Source organism: Monopterus albus, unplaced genomic scaffold, assembly GCF_001952655.1.
Source record: "Monopterus albus unplaced genomic scaffold, M_albus_1.0 scaffold66.1, whole genome shotgun sequence".
NCBI classification, from domain to species: domain Eukaryota; kingdom Metazoa; phylum Chordata; class Actinopteri; order Synbranchiformes; family Synbranchidae; genus Monopterus; species Monopterus albus.
Genome location: NW_018127946.1, coordinates 1,049,068 through 1,058,361, shown reverse-complemented (window position 1 = coordinate 1,058,361; position 9,294 = coordinate 1,049,068). Strand labels below are relative to the sequence as shown.

The following is a 9,294-nucleotide window of genomic DNA, read 5'->3' as shown; positions in this document are numbered from 1 at the left end:
GTGTCAAATAACTTTTAATCCATTTCATGTTTGAAAGCCTGAATACAACGCAGTCACAATGTTGAATTTAAAAAAAAAAACGGTGCTGTTGTATCTTCCTGAGCCAGTCGCCTTACCTACACTGTTATAATGTTGTTGAGCATGTTATTGCATTTACCTGGTACAAGTTACCTGCTTCTGTTCCTGCATTGGTTATTTACCTGTGTCTGCCATTAGTGGAGTTCCTGTTACCAGTCAATGCACTTGTCCATCCATGTCTGTTATACCAGTATATCCCCCCACCCTGCCACTGCACCAGTACTCTGTTCGTCTGCATTCATGTTACTTTAATTAAAGCCAGTTACTCCTAACCGCTGCCTCCATATTTCTAGTCTGCATCTGGGTCGTCATATTAGAAAATATGAGCCTCTTGGCTAACTGTTGCTTTTACAGCATTGTTTTCAAAGAGCCCATGTCATGCTTTTCCCTGTTTCTTTACTTATCTACAATGTTACAATGGTGAATTATAATCTAAGACGTGACCTCAAGCTCAAAAAATGAGGTGTATGTTATGTTTTAGTATTTCTGTGTAGAAACAACTTTATACACGTGTTGCAAACTCTCACTTGCCAGACTTTTTTTCTAACAAAATAAAGTATTATGTGATATTTTACGAATTTCCTTGAATGGTCATAATCTCCAGGCAGTTATGTGTTCATGTGAGCTTGCCTGACATCCATGCCATTTTAAAAGTAGAATTTTTTGACTGCACCCGGTTTGGTGGATATATTTTCCCTCCTGCTGCACTGTGACCAGAGGATGTGGAGAAAAGTACAGGGCCTGAGGTTACCGCATGTCCAGGAATGTTCCTGTACAGGGACTCATTGTTTTACCTTACCAGGTATAACCTACAGTACAAGCAACTGGCCAGTGAAGCCCACCGTGGCGGTGAATGATAAGCTCATCAACACTGGATTCCTCCAGAGCACAGCACCTGCTAATTTTGACTGCTGGAGGCCAGTGTGTCTGCTGCATGTGATGTGTTGCTGGTTAAAGAGCAGATTAATGATCCATGCTGTTACTGTCAGCACTACCTGTTGGAATTATTTTCACTACTTTGGGACTGTATGTGGTCATGTGGGGGAAAATGCGGTAACCACTGGTTGGATTTACCGACCTTAGCGCTACTTGACAGGGAGTGATGTTTCCACTACTCAGTGGGACTTAACGGTAAGTAAAAAAAAAAACACACATTGCATGCCTATTAATGCCTTGTTTCTGTAATGTTAGTGAACTGTTGTAAGGCCGGAGAAGTTACTATGTCTGCATTATGCCAGTTAAAATATGGGGTTTCTCAATTACCCGCTTTGTTTAGAGTGTTACACATCTCTTTTCATCTGTACATATACTGCTGTTTACCTATCTATGGAGAATAAATTCAATTTAATTAAAGCTGTTGCAGTTCATCGTGCTGTCCACTTTCGAGGCAACACCAGCAGCAGGAACTATCCTCTCATTTTCAGGAAGACACTCTCTCTGGTTTTATCATTCTGAAATAATTACAGATTGTTTAGAGTTATGATGGGTGCAAAGCTAATCTAGAGGTACCCAAAATTAAACATTATATGGCTGGATATGAATAAAATGAGCAGGCTATGGGCTCTTTAATGTACTGTCTCTGCTGTGGCAGGGCACAAACCAAGAAAGCTTATTTGCAGCCACTAATATTTCAACCTGCATTAATACCAAGTGCTTCTGCAGATTGCTTTATCTAAAAACCAACATCAAATCAGGAATAAGTAAAGAGAAACAACATTTAAATGTTCATCCTTTTGTAAAGTAGTGGCTAGAGTGGTAAAACGGCATTTGATGTCACACCCAATAAATGAGACAATTCATAAAACAATGTAAGTGGGACATTACTGAAAACTGCTAGTGAGGTCACAATCCCTCTTTATTGCAGACTCTGGACAATCATGCTGTGAGGATAAATGGTCAACCTCCAGAGGTTTTATATTTCTTCACTGAGGCAGCCTGTGTGATTTTCCAAATAACAGCTGGTCTCCAGCAGAGCTGCACCTGGATCTGTGATGGCTCTGTCATGTTTGACCAGAGTCAACATGAAACTTTTCCATAATGCTTTTAAAGCCAAAATAAGCCATTATTTTGTCAGTCAGATGAGCCCAACAATGTTACAGATTCCATGTCTGAAAAGGGATAAAACGAGGATACAACAGAGAGAGGAGGAAAAGTGATAAATAACACAGGGGAGGTGTGTAACCAAGCAGGAGAGGGCTGTACAGCCCTGAGAAAAGCAGACCCCCCCTTGTCCCAGGCTTATAGCTGCCATTCAACATTCACATACACACACAGTGCCAGGGAGCAGGTTGGGTTCAAGCGCAACAAATTACCTAAATATGGTTCTGAAAAGGCCTTTGAAAAGAGTTCAATTGGAAACCGTTGAAAATTATAATAATACTAAAAGAAACCAGAGGAGATTTAAGAGCCCTGTTGTGTGGACACAATGTCAGAGCCCTGTCCATAATTTCACTGATTTCAGAGGACAAGGGGGCACGAGTGGAGTGAAGTCCTATTTTTCTTACTTGCTTGTTTTTGTTACAGATTGCAGGGAGGGAGACCCATTAAATCAGAGGAAAAAATCTGAAAAACTACATTTTCAGCCTGAGTGGTTTTTCCAAATGAAATTTAAAGGTCCAAAACACAACGGGCTTGTTTTCTTTGCTGTGTATGTGTGTGTGGGTGGGTGGTTACCTTTTAAAGGGTGCCCAGCAGTGGACGTGTTTGGCATTTGTGGCCCGTGTGCCTTGATTGTACTTTTGCCACAGTGGCTGCCGTTAAGCTGCCCTGCCTGTGTCCCATATGGCTGCTGGTATTTTTTTTTACTCTCATTCATCTGATCAGTCGGGGGGTGAAATCAGAAACAGAAATGATGTCTGACTCTTGTCCTCCCACCTGCTCTTATGGCTCTTTCTCTCCCCTTCTCTTTTGGTTCACATCTGCTTGTTGGCCCTTCACTCCAAAAGAGGTCAACACGGTAGCTGAGCACCGCTGTTAACCAAACTGACCGCCCTGAAACTGTCTCTTACATAACTACAGACAGCGAGAAAGGGAGTTTCACCTGTAATAAATATAATAGTATTATATGCAGTTAATGCTTAAGACAACACACAGGTCCAGAGGACATAAACAAAAAAAAAAAAAAATTCACCGATACCAACTTAAAAAAAAAGACACTTAACACACCATCACTAGGGAATCCAAAGGTACTGTAGTGCCTGGACCACAGATTTGGCTACACAGTTTTGCCACAGTTTCAGAGCAAACATCACAGCCTCTCAGCCTGAAGTTACTAAACAGATTGTATATTTACTATTTTATTGCTTAAAAGTAAAATGGAGAAAAGGTTACAGAATACCTACATGTCTTCTACTTAGCACCTCTGACAGACTATTTCTGTAAACTGTTTATGTGGTAATGCAGTATTCTCACATATGGACCTTATCTATAAATGTCTTATCCCTCATGTTTCTATAAAGGTTTGTGTGTGTGTTCTTGTATTTGCTACATGGTGAGGATCAAAAAATGTTTTTTGCTACAGAGTGAGGACATACTTGGAAAATGAGGACCTCTTGGCTGGTCCTCTGAAACAGCTTTTTGAGGGTTAAGGGTTTTAGGGTAGGCTTGGTTTTAGGGTTCAGGTTACAATTAGGTTTAGGTTATGGTTAGGCATTTAGTTCTGATGGTTAAGGTTATGGTAAGGGGCTAGGGAATGCATTATGTCAGTGAGTGTCCTCACAAAGATAGAACTACAGTTATGTGTGTCCTGATCCCAGGGTGGTTGTGGCTGTGGGTCCTCACATCCACTCATACACACACACACACACAAAGGCTGCTCACTTAGGGAGTGCACAAAATTGTGGAGTAATCACTTTAGTAATGCACATTCCTGTTTAATAACACAATGAGTGCTGCTGCACTGTTGCACCTTTGACAGCATACTGTAATTCTCAGTACAAAATGTATTACATAATTTGCCATATGCTAAATTTATAATGTGTACACATGAGACAATTTTGTTGCAGCTCAGCCAGTAGCAACAGTTTATTCCAACTAGGAACAAGGATTTATATTCAGTTCTAAGTTGAAACTAGTTCCAAATTTCTAAAAACCCTTATGACACAAAAATTTCAATTTTGTTTACCAGTTGCTCAAAGTGAAGTTGGGGGCTACTTTGCTTCTGCCTACGTCACCAGTTACACTTCAAGAAATACTGTGTATGTATATAGACTTGGCAATATTGTTAAAGGATGCTAGCACAGAAAAGCCCATCCAACTTTCTAAAAAGACAGTAGACACACAGTTGAAATATAATCATTGTACAACAAGAACCGAATGCAAGGAAGGATGTATATCTCATATGATGAAGAATAAGATTCATTCTTATTCTTATTATTCTGCTGAGAGGAAAACAATAAGATTCATTCTTATTCTTCATCACATTAGATGAACGTCTTCATATCAATGAAAACTCATTTTGAGATTTTAAACTGTTGGTTGGGCAAAATATGATATGTGAAAACTGCCAATCTAAGGTTATGGGAAACTGTTAAAAACATTTTTCACAACTTTTTTTTAACATTTCATAGACCAAACAAATGTTAAAAAATAAGATTTATTGATAATTTGATACTGGGTAAAATAAAGACAACAAGATGCTTTCTTTGTTGTGCTATATTGTATTTTGTCCATCTGAGCCTAATATCATTGTAAAGTTGTTTCCTTTAGCACAGCTGGCTTCAACAGTTTGAGCATACTGCCTCATATGTGAGTGAAAATCAAACTGGGTAAAACTATTTGACTCTTAGCGGAACAGATTCCTGAAAGTCTGACTCTAACAAAACTGTCTATCATCGTAGTTAGCAAAGCAATGTATTAAACACTGAGGTGTGAATTTTGTCTGGCACTGACCCTTGGTTAAAGTGACAAACAGGACAGGATGTATCAGCTGGCACTAATCTTAATGTTAATCCTGTGCGTACCTTGATGAGAGGCCAAAATGAACACTGTCTGTTGTTGGGTTTCTGTCTGCGGGCTTGGACAGCTCAGGACAAGACTCTGTGAGGGAGAAACCTCCTCCTTGTACAAAGTGAGCAGACTGATCAGACATATTCTATGAATAAATTACTCAGCAGAATAATAAGCAAAACCTCAGTCCTCCTCCTCTCACATGCCTATATACAGTATACATTCAAACAGCAGACATTTTAAAGACAATGAGAGGAAAACAAGTAAGTAAGGAGTAAAAACAAAGAGACAGCTATCCGCCTAGTAAAAGACTGTGCCAAGGCACCATCTGCTCATCCGCTCAGTGGAAGTGGTGACTTCCAGTGCAGTCAAAGACAACGCAGAAAGATTGAGGAGACAGGGCTCCTTTTGAATGCTGTGTACGAGCAAGGCAGTCAAGTTTGGACAGAAGCAGTCCAGACAGAAGGCTACCAGCCAAGCCAAGCGGTAGCAGGAAGCGAGCTCCTTGTGTGTCACGAAATTTACAGTGACGGGTCCATCCACCAGCCATCTGGGCCAACATAAATAAACTGAACCCAACTGTAAAGAAAGGGCAGGGACTTACAAAAAAGGTGCCACTATGTTGAGAAAAAAACAACAGGAAAGGGAAATTTCACTCTTTAAAAAGAGGTAAAGATGAGTGGATTAGGAAGAAGGAAGAGAGAGGCAGTAGGAGAGGGAGGAATGGAATAAAAATTGAAGTGACAATTGGCGATGGGAGAGCAAGGTCTCTTAATCTCTCTGTATTTAACTCTCTCTCTCTCACACACACACACACTTTCTTTCATTCTTTGTTGATGTCTCTAAACCACAGCTTACATCACTGCCTACCACCGCCGGAGACAACGGGCCCAGCCATGAGTGTTGACCAATCATGAGAAGCGAGTTGTGTGTACGTGCGCATAAGCAGTTGTTTTCTGACACTGCTGGAGTTATTGTACAATCTACTCGCAGCTCTGTGCCAGGTTTACCTTCACAGATGTCTGTAACACTCTAATCTCTGTCCTTTTTCGATGAAAAAAAAACAAACTCTTGAATCAAATAAAAGCAAACTAAGGTCAAAATTTGAGCTCAGAGAGAAGAGTTCCCACAGTTTTTGCACAGCTATTCCTGCGTCTCAGCCTAATTTAGAGTTATTAATTACTAAAGTGGGACTGATACGTGGTCATTAGCACCTCTAAGTAATAATACATCTAAAATGCTGCTGCTCAGCAGCTCAGGGCCTCTATTGTTGTATTTCTCACTTCATAATACACCATATATTTTCAATAAGTGACAGATCTGGACTGCAGGCAGGCCACTTCAGCATTATTAAACTCATTCTGGAGTCATGTTGATCGATATGCAGATTGTGGTTTGGCATTGTCTTGCTGAAATAAACAAGGCCTTCCCTGAAAAAGATATCATCCGGATGCCTATCTCGCTACAAAACCTGTGTATATTGTTAACCATTAATGACCTTCAAAGATGTGCAAGTTACTCATGCCGTGTGCACTGATGCACCCCATGCCATTACAGATTTTGGCTTTTGAACTGTGCACTTATAACAAATCGGAGGGTTCCTCTCCTCTTTAAGCTGGAGGATGCAAGATCTATGATTCCCAAAAAGAATTTCAGATTTTGGCTCATCAGTCCATAGGACAGTTTTCACTTTGTCTGTGTCCATCTTAACTGAGTTCAAGCAATGAGAAGGTGGTGGCGAGTCTGGATCTTGTCCATGTAAATTTGTCTTTGCATGGTAGAGTTGTAACTTGCATGTATGGATGCAGTGACAAACTGTGTTCACTGATAGTGGTTTTCAGAGGTGTTTCTGAGCCCATGCTGTGATTTCCACTACAGAATCAAGTCTTGTTTTTAATGCAGATTAACCTGAAAGCCAAAAGATCATGGCCATTCAGTATTGGTTTTCCACTTTTTTGTTGCCCCTGTCCCAACTATAATATGCCACTGGCATCAAATTCAGAGTAAGTTTATCTAAACCAAAAATATTAATCTGAACATCACATATCTTATCTTTGTACTGTTACCAAATGAATATGGGGTAAAGGAGGTTTTCAGAACATTTTGTTCCATTTTTATTTACAATTTCACAGCACCGCCAAAGTTTTGTTTTTTGGATTTTCCTTTTTTTTAATGATCTTTATCATTTAAACTTTGGTGTTGGTGATCATTTTGGTTATACTGAATGATAAAATGCGATTTCCCCTATTCTATGTGTTTCAGATACAAAACACCTCACGTACACAGCAACACACTCAAATACACACACTTAAATAGTTTTTCCTTGAAGCCACTTAATTTTGGCTTGTGTGCACAGTGGCACAGGCATTACCAGTATATGATAGATCAGTGTTTGAGAAGCACTAAAATTGTCAATAACTTTATAGTGTACTGCAAAAACTGCCATGTCTGCTACACAGCCTCCACTATGCATTGACATTTATTTTGTTTCAAGATAAAAACAACATATGGAAGCAAACTAAAGTGGCACAATTAATTATGCTAATTATATTAGCACATTGAACATGCTAATATTTGTTATTAGTACTAAGCACAAACTGCAATTAATGCAAATGTGAATGTAATAACTTGCAGATACTTGGTCAGCAAACTACTGGGCACATTGAAATTTTGACCCAATGATGGTGCAATATCAAAAGTCAAAGTGCTACCAAATTAACTGGAATTCATCTTCTGGGAATAAAGAATGGCTCTGCCATATTCTGTCCCAATCCAGGTGTTCACTGGATAAGGGAAAGGTTTGGTCAACTGTTGTACTAGAAGGGAAAAAAAGAGGGCCACCAAAATCAGGAAGATTCATCATCTGAGGTCACATTTATTGTGCTGCTGTAGAAAAACCCAGGGGATGGAAACATTATCTGGGAGACATGAATGTCCAAAATCTCATGGCAATCCAATAGTTGCCACTGTGATGTTCAGAGCCACAGCACCAGTAGCCAACTGCAATGGTGACCAGGTGTTCAGCAAGTGACCTTCATCTTGAAGGCAACAGATATGAGAGCTGGTTGAGAGCCTTGTGTGATAGCCTTTTAAAATCTACAGATAAAAATAGCATTCATGTTGTTTTAAGTAATTTGATCTTGCTTGAAGAGTTCTGGTAGCTGGACAGTCTGACTTATTTAAGAAGTGTTACCAGAACAAAATGGCTTGCTACGCTGGCAGCTGAAATCACTTGCCTTGCGCAAAATATCTAAAAATCTAAAATCTTTTCATTTAAATTTGATCTTACATTTCAGTGTGACTACAGAGGACCACTTAGATCCAATAATAAAAAAAAAAAAACAGGCATCCAAAACAAAACTCTTCCATAAAGAAACAATTCAAAACCATAAGCTCATAGACCTTTTTTGCAACTCTCCAGCAGTGCCTAACTATACAAAACAATGATTCGTAATCTGTCACTGAGCTGAACACACATTCTGAGAGCAACAATCAAATCTCCATCCACAAACCACCTTCAAATGTAGTGAGAGTGAGTGAGCGGAGAGAGCAAGCGAATCCTGATGATTCTGCCCCCTCCTAAGTTCAATACGCATTTTAACAGTGGATATGCATCTCAAAAGGACATGGAACAAAATGCCACTGGGGTGAAAAGCCAGGCTTCAAACGAGCAAAAAGTGAGAAGAAAATTGGAGCTTGAAGTTTCTGTTTATCACTGTCTTGAGATGGAGTGAAGGACTTAGATACACTGAAGGTAGAAGGAGAGCGAGAGAGAGAGAAATGACCAGACTGCCAATGACACCAAACCTCTATTTAAATCTTCACCAAGAGCAGAGGCCTTGGCCTCATCTCTTATAAGCAGCCAAACCCCCCTGAAAACATGTTAACTGTTTGTTGAAGTTGCAAAGATGAGTGATGAACACCGGTAAAGACAGTGTTTAGTTGCGCCACAGTGAACAGCATGTGACAGTAAGTTCTGTCTGCTGCACTCACACACCAATACACTGTCAACACAGTGATCACTCAGAACAAAACTGCAGCTTACTATTCAGTGGAAACGGGTGTATCTCTAGTTCCAAAAATTAACATGATAATGGCAATTTGGGGCAAGCTGGTAAGTCATGTTATGAAGGTCTTAAAAGTAGAGTAAATCAGAAAATTGTGAGCAAAATCCTCTACTTTTGAGTGTTTAATAAAAAAAAACACAAAAGCCAGTTGGAGTCCTGTGAGTGACCACCTGGCCTCTTGTACTCAGACTCGACTGGTTCA

General features: G+C 39.8%; 1 protein-coding gene across 3 annotated transcripts in view; it reads right to left on the bottom strand.

Annotated features, from left to right (window-relative positions):
• The window catches only part of slc6a9 (solute carrier family 6 member 9), an 83,887-nt gene that overhangs the window by 56,089 nt on the left and 18,504 nt on the right, over window positions 1-9,294 (bottom strand). The gene's annotated exons all lie outside the window — the stretch shown is intronic.